The sequence below is a fragment of the Phoxinus phoxinus genome (genome assembly GCF_949152265.1).
Source record: "Phoxinus phoxinus genome assembly, chromosome: 13".
Classification (NCBI taxonomy): Eukaryota; Metazoa; Chordata; class Actinopteri; order Cypriniformes; family Leuciscidae; genus Phoxinus; species Phoxinus phoxinus.
In genome coordinates, this window is record NC_136888.1 from 30,776,188 (window position 1) to 30,786,006 (window position 9,819).

Sequence of the window (9,819 nt, forward strand, 5' to 3'; positions counted from 1 at the left end):
TGGCAATCTACTGTATCACTTTTGCCCATAGATTTTTGTAATTTCTTTGCAAAAAAGACAGTTCCTTAAATCGATAGTTCACTCAAAAATGAAAAATAATTTCGTGGTCTGAGGCTGAGACTAGTTTGCCATCATGCCGCTACCACAGGCATTTGTTGTTTCGCCAGTTGCCAATGAAAGGCAGTGCATAACAGAAGGCCTCGGGCATAGCAAAATCAGCACACCTTCCTTAGAAGAAAAAAATCGAAATCATGGCACACTTATTCAGCAAATTGCATAAGATGTTGTAATATGGCCAACCAACAGTATTCATTGAAACGCCTCCTCTTCTGTGTTTGACATTTCTTTTACTCTAAAAAGCACACCTCCTCCACATCTCCGGCTTGTCTGTTCGTCCTCCACCCTCTCACAGTGGTGTGAGCCAATTAGTGTGTGTGCTGAGGGCAGCAATCTATGTTTACTTATTGACACCGAGCTAAGTACCTGTTAGCAAGCGACACTCGCTCACGCACGTCCTTTTTTCTCAGCATGAACCGAGACTGTATAGGAGTAATATGATCACTGAGCTAAATAAGAATTATATATATTTTAAAAATTAATGGTATTTCTTTGTTGAACAGATGACACCGCGGAGCTACGCCAACCCAGAACGGTCATTCAAGACACCCTTGCTAACTCGATTGACATCCTAAACTCAAGTGCAGAGGGGCTTTGCAAGCAACAAAAATATCTGAGTGGTCTCAGATCTGAAAACAGCACTGACTCCCCCCTCAATGCTAATCTGTCCAAAGCTTAGCCATTTAAGGCCTCAGTGCAGAAAAAAATCTGTTCAGGCTGAATGTCAATCTTGAGCCTGGTTGATATTAAAGCCAGGGGAAGAAAACAATGTTGTCGTCCCCCAGAAAAAAAACTTCTGACCAGTGCTAATTTAGTATCACTGATATAATATTATAATCTTTTATATTATACATTAGATTTTATTTTTATATTTTCAGTTTTCATTTGAATTTTAGTTCAAGCTTTAGTAATTTAGTGTTTGTCAATTTCATAGATTTTTTTAATGTCTAGGCCTATATATACAGTATACACGTTATATTTAGATATTTTAGTACTTAAACGTTAACTAAACGAAAAAGAGAAATGCTGCATTGGAAACTAGTTGAAATAAAATACGTTTATTTTTATATATATCTGTATAAAAACCCAAAGTCTGACAGACAAAAATGGTAACACTTTACAGTAAGGTGTCTTTAGTTAACATTAAAGCATTTATTAATCTTGAAGTTCACTCTTTCCCACCAGCGTTTTTTTTTTATATATATATTTTGTAGTATGAATATCTGAACATGCAATCCTCCAAAAGAATAAATCATTAACAAAGATTAATAAATTATGTAACAAATGTATTGCTCATTGTTGTAAAGTGTTATCAAAAAATTATTACCTAAAAAAAAAAAAAAAAATATCAATGTTTCGTCTGATGTATAATTACGACTAGACAACGAGGAAAAGACAGCCTCCTGATGGAAGCCATAAAAGTGGACGTTTGGTTGAGTGCTTTCGTACAAAATCCGAAACAAACCGAAACGTGTCCTGTTGTGCCGGATGACACGCATGACTGAGTTCTGCCTTCAGGACCGTGAGGAAAACCAACGACAAGAAGCACCGGGTCCTGGAACGGCCTTTTGCTCTCTGTCTGACAGCAAAAGCAAAAGTCTGTTCGGTTCAGCGTGTCCGAGAGATCCACTGTGCTGGGAATCTGGATAAGCCGATTACATTATGAATACATTTAGGAGAACCATTCTATTACAATTTCCCAGGAGCCCTTAAAGAGGCCATCAGTCAAACATTCTCCATTTTCCGGTCACATCTCACAACGTTACTTAGTGCACAAAAATAAAGAGTTCGCATGCATCTTTATTTCTTGGAAATAGTCTCTTGTTGGCTATGTCATACTCTTAACAAGCAATTAGTCCCAAGGCAGACAGAGAGAATTAGGCTGGAACTGGAATGCTTGTCATTTACAGAAATCTACTGTCCCGTTTCATGCACATTAAATATTTTGTCTAATTCGATTATAGTTTTTAGCAACCAGAAAAAAAAAACCTGTACTATTGTCAAGCATCTAAAACATTGTAAAATGTATTCTGCAGAATTTCTCAGATTTATCATCATAATGATAACGAAGCATAAAATAAGAATTAAAACGATAACGAGCTTGAGAAATATTTTCTACCAATATTAATTTTACATAATTGGTATATTGATTATTGAGTCTACCAATACATGGGACCACGTGGTGTGTAGGGAGTATCCAAGTACAGTGCCTTGCGAAAGTATTCGCCCCCCTTGAACTGAAAGTTAAGAGGCTGAATAATTTTCCCAATTTTTCAGTTTTTTATTTGTTAAAAAAGTTTGAAATATCCAATAAATTTCGTTCCACTTCATGATTGTGTCCCACTTGTTGTTGATTCTTCACAAAAATTACAGTTTTATATCTTTATGTTTGAAGCCTGAAATGTGGCAAAAGGTCGAAAAGTTCAAGGGGGCCGAATACTTTCGCAAGGCACTGTATCTTAATATACAACTTTAATATATTGCTTGGACAATTACACAAGTTTTGAAATGTTTAGTTCAACAATCAGATTGCAAAAAAAGAAAGACAAAAGATAAAACTAAAGTTGTGACCATTTAAAAAAAACTGCATAAACAATGACATAAATAACAATTCATTATTAATAGTAAAATGTTCATTTTACAGAATTTTTTACTCATGTAAATTTTAGCTGAGGGGGAGAGGCTATCAGACTCTGATGTTGAATGAATAAATTCATACACTACACAGTTGAGTTGAGTATATAATGCTGAAGTACATAATGTGCTGTGCATCCTTTGGGACACAACTACTAATATCTACGTACATGCGTGGACAAGAGCCTAAATGTCTGGGGCTGCAGTTCCCTTTCCTTTAATGAAGTAATGTAAGAGACTAATCTACATTAATCAGTAACTCCATTAAGTATAAATATTGCATTGTAAATATGATGAAATTGTAAATACTTAACTCCATTAAAGGATAATTCCGGTATTTAACACCTTGAGTCTATATTGTAGTTTGTTTTGGATGAACAAGAGTGGTGGACAACATTTTTTTGACAATGGTTCCTCTCTCGAGTTTTTGACTATAAAAGAATTGGCCATGGACCCATTTAACATTGGAGTCAATGGGCATGTCCGAAAATGTCATTAAAACAACCTTTAACATTATTTTTCAAAACTGTGCAACTCACCGAGTGATTAGTGGTGTTAGTTGATGTTCCAGAAACAAAAAGTGTTGCGAAATACAGTTTCTGTCGTGTTTTATTCGTCATTTTGTAAAATCACATTGTTGAAAAAATTGTTCCACTATAGCAAAATAAACGGATTGGAATCATATATTGCGACGATATATTGTTTATAATCATCAACGAACACCACTAACCACTCGGTGAGTTTAACAGTTTTGTAAACGAACATTATTGGCTGTTTTAATGACATTTTCGGACATGCCCATTGACTCCAATGTTAAATGGGTCCATGGCCAATTCTATTATAGTCAAAAACTCGAGAGAGGAACCATTGTCAAAAAAATGTTGTCCACCACTCTTGTTCATCCAAAACAAACTACAATATAGACTCAAGGTGTTAAATACCGGAATTATCCTTTAAGTATAAATTGCATTGCATAAGTATAAATATTTTTTAAAATATTATTATATATAAAATATTGCATTGCATAAGTATAAATATTGCATTGGTTCACATTTCAATATAGGCACATTTGAAACCAGCACTATCATGTTATCTTACCATGTTTTGGGTAACTTAATTATTTGTTTATTTTTTATTAATACTTTTATTCAGCAAGAATGCACTAAATTGCTTAAAATTGATAAAAACATGTAAAATAATCCTGAAAAAAACGTGTCATGGTTTTCCACAAAAATCTTATGCAGCACAACACTAATAAAAAAAAAGACTCTTAACAAATCAGCACATTATAATGATTTCCAAAGAATTATGTGACACTGAAGATTAATAATGATGTTGAAAATACAGCTTTGCATCGCAGGAATTAATTCTATTTTTAAATATATAAATCAATCTATAATCAAACATGATAATAAAAAAGAAAATACTTGTGTGAAAGCACACTGGACTAAGGGAAAGGAAGGAAAGGAATTTCGGAAACGTGCAAGCCGGGACAAGCAGCTGTTGAGGTGCAAGCACAATCTGCTCGCTGCCCTCACTTGCATATTCCTTGTCAAGAAAGTGGAAACACATTTCTTTGGCTTCACGTGTGTTGGGTTCACACAGCCCTGTGCACAGAGAACAGTGGAGATGGGTGTGGTGCGCTCACTTGCTCTGAACTGCGTGTGCTTTTCTTTGTCCTGCTGAGAGGAAAGTGAAAACAAAGCTGAGGAGCGGTGCGTCTGTGAACGCTGACACAGGATGAGGCGTTTAGCTCTGTGAGAGACTTGCTTTATGTAGTGGCCTTGTATCTGCTCAACAACACTATCCCCCGGTTTCACAGGCAAGCCTTAAAGTTTTAACTGAAAGCAACTTGCTCTGAAACCATGGCATTGTTTTGTCAAGATGCACACCAGTAATGTTTTTTTTCTTTTTTCTAAGGCATGTTAATAAAAGCTACTAAACGTCCTATTTGAACTAAGGCCTAATCCTGGCTTAATCTAAGCCTTGTCTGTGAAACCAGGCCTATGCATCTCTCTAATCTGGATCTGTAAAAGCTATATGTTCAGAATGGCATACGATCATACCACTCTCACTATTTCTGCAATAGTACAGTATGCAAACTGTCCGCATGCATTGGATATCCGGATGGCCATTTTCCAATGTGTAAACCAGAGCTTAAGCCGGGCTCAGATAACAGAAGTTTTTAAATATTAACCGATTGTGAAATCTGGGTGCATCACGCACATAAAGGAGAATCTGCACAGATTTTCTTCTTTTAAAAATCTCAAACCTGCACACACTACGAGATTTGAAAATCCTGGCACATCTTTTGGCGCTTTTTCACTGCATGGTACGCTCGGTACAGCTCAGTTCGGCTTGGCTCGCTTCGTGTCTACTGTCTGACCAATCAGTGATCTGCAGTGTTTTCACGTCACATTTTAGTATCGGTACGGCACGCTTGGAACCTCAACAGAGGTGGTACCATTTAAAGCGAGCCGTACCAAGCCGAGCTGTACCACACCGTACCATGCAGTGGAAAAGCGACAAAGCGTGGCGGGGCTTATTCGCTATATTGGGCGTTGCACATTCTCCCATTCATAAGTAATCAGAGTGCATCGTCTCCCTATATATATATATATATAAAATGTCTTTGTTTATTAGGCATTACAGAACAAAGATGAAAAGCAAAAGCCATTGAAACTTTTCTAAAGACAGTCGGTTCCCTCTTACATGTTCATAGAATTAATTCATACATTATTTCATATAATTTCAGCACTTTGCCTTCCACACAAAACATAACCAACGCCTGCGTTAGACCGTTGCTAACTTTGCTTAACAGTATTTACTGTGAGTATTTCTAATCGTGAAAATCAAATACGGTTTTAATGATAAGTAAAATATGAAACGGTAATATTAACCATCAGGAATTTTTATCATGGTTGATCATCAAACTGGTAACTGTTTCATTTCTACGTTAGTGGTTGACTGATATATCGCCAAAGCTGATATTTGCCATTTTTTTAATTATCAGATTCGGCTGATATGTTTTTCTGTTTGGCCAAGGTGTCGGGACTTTTATTTTACATCACTGAGAATGGCAGCATTTCCCCACTTCATTAGGTGACGGTCTTTGGTAATGAAAAAGTATTATAGCGTTAATCTTATAAAGTAGTTGCATTCTAAAGTATAACTTTATCAAGTTAAATTTTTCATATACGGTAATTCATTTTCTAATTTTTTTATTTCTAATTTAGTAAAATGATGTAACAAACCAAATATAATTGCAATGTAATATGTTTTGGCTATCTTTAAATTAAATTGTGTGATGTCAGCCATCGGTCACCCAGCTCTCAAAGATATCTGCATTGGCCATCAAAAAATGTATATTGGTCGGCCACTAATCCAGTTTTACTATTATTTGTTGTTCTGAACATCTTAAAACAATCAGACAGTCTCCCAGACCCATGTAAGAAAAAGAAAACCCATTGTTTGGAAGTCAGAAGGGCACAGGAAGTTAAAATGAAGTCATCTACTAGGTAGTCTTAATTACACAAACTCCTCTCTTTGTTTATTTAAATACACACACTACTCAGAACAATGATTCGGACAATGAGAGGAAACTAAGCTTAGATATTGCTGCAAAGGCAACATGGCGTGAAAAGAGCAGCTCCACACCAATATAAACAAAGCTCTCTAACAGTATCTACAAAATGCTCCAAGAACACTAGCCTATTTTCTTAACCGCAATAACATTTTGTTTGCAAAAAGGAAGTTGGGGCTGGACATATCCTTTTTGTTTTAATAACAACATAAATCACAAATCACACATTTTAATAACATCACAGCCAAGGTCCCAATTCGCCTACTTATACTAGTACGACCTAAAAGTATGTAGCCTACTCTTTTTGTGAAGAAAAAGTATAACCGCCCTGTCAATCATCTTGTCACAGTTAAAATCCTCCATTCAATCTAATTTAATTTCCTACCGTTTCGGAGAGAAATGTAGTCGCACGTTCATCTGCCAGTCGCGGGTCTTTCGTGTGGAGACTCTCCTCATGTGTTTGGAATTTGAATATAATGATGCATTTAAAAGTTAATGGCTAAACGTGTCTTTACAAAAGTTCACAATGCTACTGCAGATGCAATATAATGGGGACAACATTGAATAAATACATTTTCGTCAGGTTAGATACTGATTATGAATCACTCAAACCCCTTTATCTAAACCGCTCTACATAACGCCAGACTCGCGCGTCCTCCATGTCTGTAGTTTTTTTTTTTTTTTTTTTTTAAACACTTTTCACTCGTGTTTGTAGTTCTAACCGAATCCTCGCCCAACGCGCGATGGGTTGTGGGCAATATTAGCCGTTAGCGTGCGCATCAATCTGCACTTCGGATTTTGACCGGAAATAGTAAACCATCCGGGTATCTTTGGAACACTTATTTCAACATACTACGATTTGGGACGTACTAATTCTACTTTCGAATACTATTTAGGACGGATAGTATGCGAATTGGAACGCAGCCCAAGATTAGAGATACTTGAGGTTGTTAGTCAGAGTCAGGTGGTAATAGTGGGAGGGGCATTCAGTCTTAAGAGCTTCTGATAGGACAGAAATGTGTGCACACCCCTGAGTGCAATAGTGTTGCCATCTTTTTCAGTAGCCTTGGTTCGAAAAGTACTTTTCCCATTGGGATAAAAAAAAAGAAGTCTGTTGCAGAGTTATATCCTTAAACCAAACCGAGGAGAATCACAACATAAACTTTGATCTGAAGCAACAAAGCATTTGACAACCTGACAAACCCGACTGTGTAATTAATGGCCTTAATGAAGAATTGTAAACGACAATCAAAATAAAATAGATAAATATATATAAAACTATTAAAGATGTTATGTATATAGAAACAATATTTATGGCATTGGCAGCATGCATATATATAATTTATATATTTTAGGGATGCACAGATATGAACATTTTAGCCGATATGATAACCGATAATTCTTTATATTTGATAGCTGATAAACCAATATATTGGCAAATTAATCTAAATCCAAATTTTAATATAATTTTTGAGAGCCTGATTGCAAAAACTAAAGTCTCACCATTAAATCCATGTCCCAAGCACATATTTATAATTATTTTTTCATTATAATTTTATGTAGCCGATATGACAGACTTTCATTCATTCACTTTCACAAGTTGCACTTAATTGTATTTTCCTTTTTTAAGTGATTTCAATTATATTTCAAGCTTTAATATATCGGCCAATAACAAATATTTAAGTAGATATAGTGTAGGTTGATTAAGATATTCGCAGTGCTTCATAGGAGTGGGCGGGCATTGACAAGTCCTTTTGATGTGATTTACTTGTTTCGATCCATTTTTTTTGCAGAATAATAAGAGTTCAGATGCAAAAGCCTCTAAGTGCCATCTGAAATTTTCTTCTAGCATGATCATTTTTAACAAGCTCGTATATTTAAGTTCAGTAATTTCCTTTAAATGACAATTAATAGGTCATTTTCATTGCCATTTAAGTGAAATTACTGAACTTAAATATACGAGCTTGTTAAAAATGATCATGCTAGAAGAAAATTTCAGATGGCACTTAGAGGCTTTTGCATATTTCACCAGGAATTCCACATGATTTTTTTTTTATGAAACATCGCCGTATCTATTATAAATGATTTAACGGTGCACATCATTATTTTTTTAATTCATGTGCCCTAGCAATCTTTAATCAAAATAACACCCCTCCACTCTTGCAGCTCATCTCGTCTCAAGGGCGGGACAACCTGTCACTCACATAGCATAGACCAATAGCTAATGACAATGACCCAATCAATTCCTGAGGACTTTAAAGGTTTATATGTTTTCATGGAGAAAATTAACGGGGGTTTTCCTTCTTTGAACCTGAAAATTGCTCCCTAAATGAGTCAGAGATATTTAGCTTTATTTTTTCCATTATAAATTACTGTATATTTTAAACCTGCTAAATAGTAGAACTTTTAGAAATAGTATAGATAAAAGACATGAAATCAAAATTGTATTTTTGTTGCTTTTTAATCCATGAGGTCTTTTAACGACTGGGATGCAAATAGGCTTCCTTCGGTTTCTTTGAAGACATGTCAGTGCGCATGCGCTAATTTATGGCGACTATTTAAAGCCACCCATCTACTACTGACAGATAATCCTTTCCGTTAGCTTGATCAAGTGCAACTCAGAAGGGCTACTTAATTCAAGCCAGGCTCTTAATGGCAGCGATAAGCGTGATAAGTTCAAACAAACCATTATATTTGTTTCATTGTGAGGTGCATATTAACACCTCACGCCAACGATAAGACAACATAAAGTAGTGGACAAGGAGCAAAGTCCCTGTCTGTCGCTTAAATTACTTCATGACAGTCAAGATTTAAAGTTGGTCGTGGTGCTTAATAAGGAACTGACTGACACCTCATATGACTGACCAAATAACCAGAAGCACAACATGTGCCGAGACTGTCCAGTCAAGCATGTAATGTGAAAGACAGCAGGGAAATGAGAACATATCTTCAGCTCTATCGCACTGATTAGTATCACTAGCTTAGCTTAGCTGTATAGAAAGAGAGGCGTGCCGTGGATTGATCGGACATCATCAGCAGGTTTAAACCCCCCACATTATGTACGGTCGACCGACAGCTAGGATCTCAGGTCTTCACGGTTTTAATCCACACCCTTGTCCCGTGCAAGGGTGCCTGTGTTCCGGCGGCATGGCATGAAGGATCTGCGGAGCGAGAAGTGCGCTAGGCCCCGTGTGATCTGCTCCATTCACTCGCGCTTCACTTCACTCTCTGTGCATTAAGCCGCCGCTTCACGTACCTGCGGTGGTGTCCTCGCGGTTATTGTTATTGTCGGGATGTAAAGGCGTTCCTGAAGGGGAAGCGCTGTGGACTGTGGCTCCGGCCCGGTTGTAGGCGGCACGTCTGCTGGTTTCGCTTTGGCAGGGTCAGGTCAGTGTGGAATGAAACGCACAGTGAGGGAAGAAGACGGAACTCTGCCAGAGAGACCGGGGGTGACGGGTTACGGAAGTCTCGCGAGAAGAGCAGTT

At 36.9% G+C, this 9,819-nt stretch overlaps 1 protein-coding gene across 6 annotated transcripts in view; it reads right to left on the minus strand.

The window, feature by feature from the left end:
* ktn1 (kinectin 1) overlaps positions 1-9,808 on the minus strand; it is a 42,158-nt gene extending 32,350 nt beyond the window's left edge. For 5 of the 6 annotated variants that reach the window (XM_079633371.1, XM_079633368.1, XM_079633370.1 and 2 more), the window contains exon 1: positions 9,591-9,785. The gene's annotated coding sequence lies outside the window, so the exon portion shown is untranslated. Of the gene's footprint in view, positions 1-9,590 lie in introns of all 6 variants that reach the window. The other variant, XM_079633372.1, reaches the window with a different exon arrangement.
* Positions 9,809-9,819: the final 11 nt, after the last annotated feature.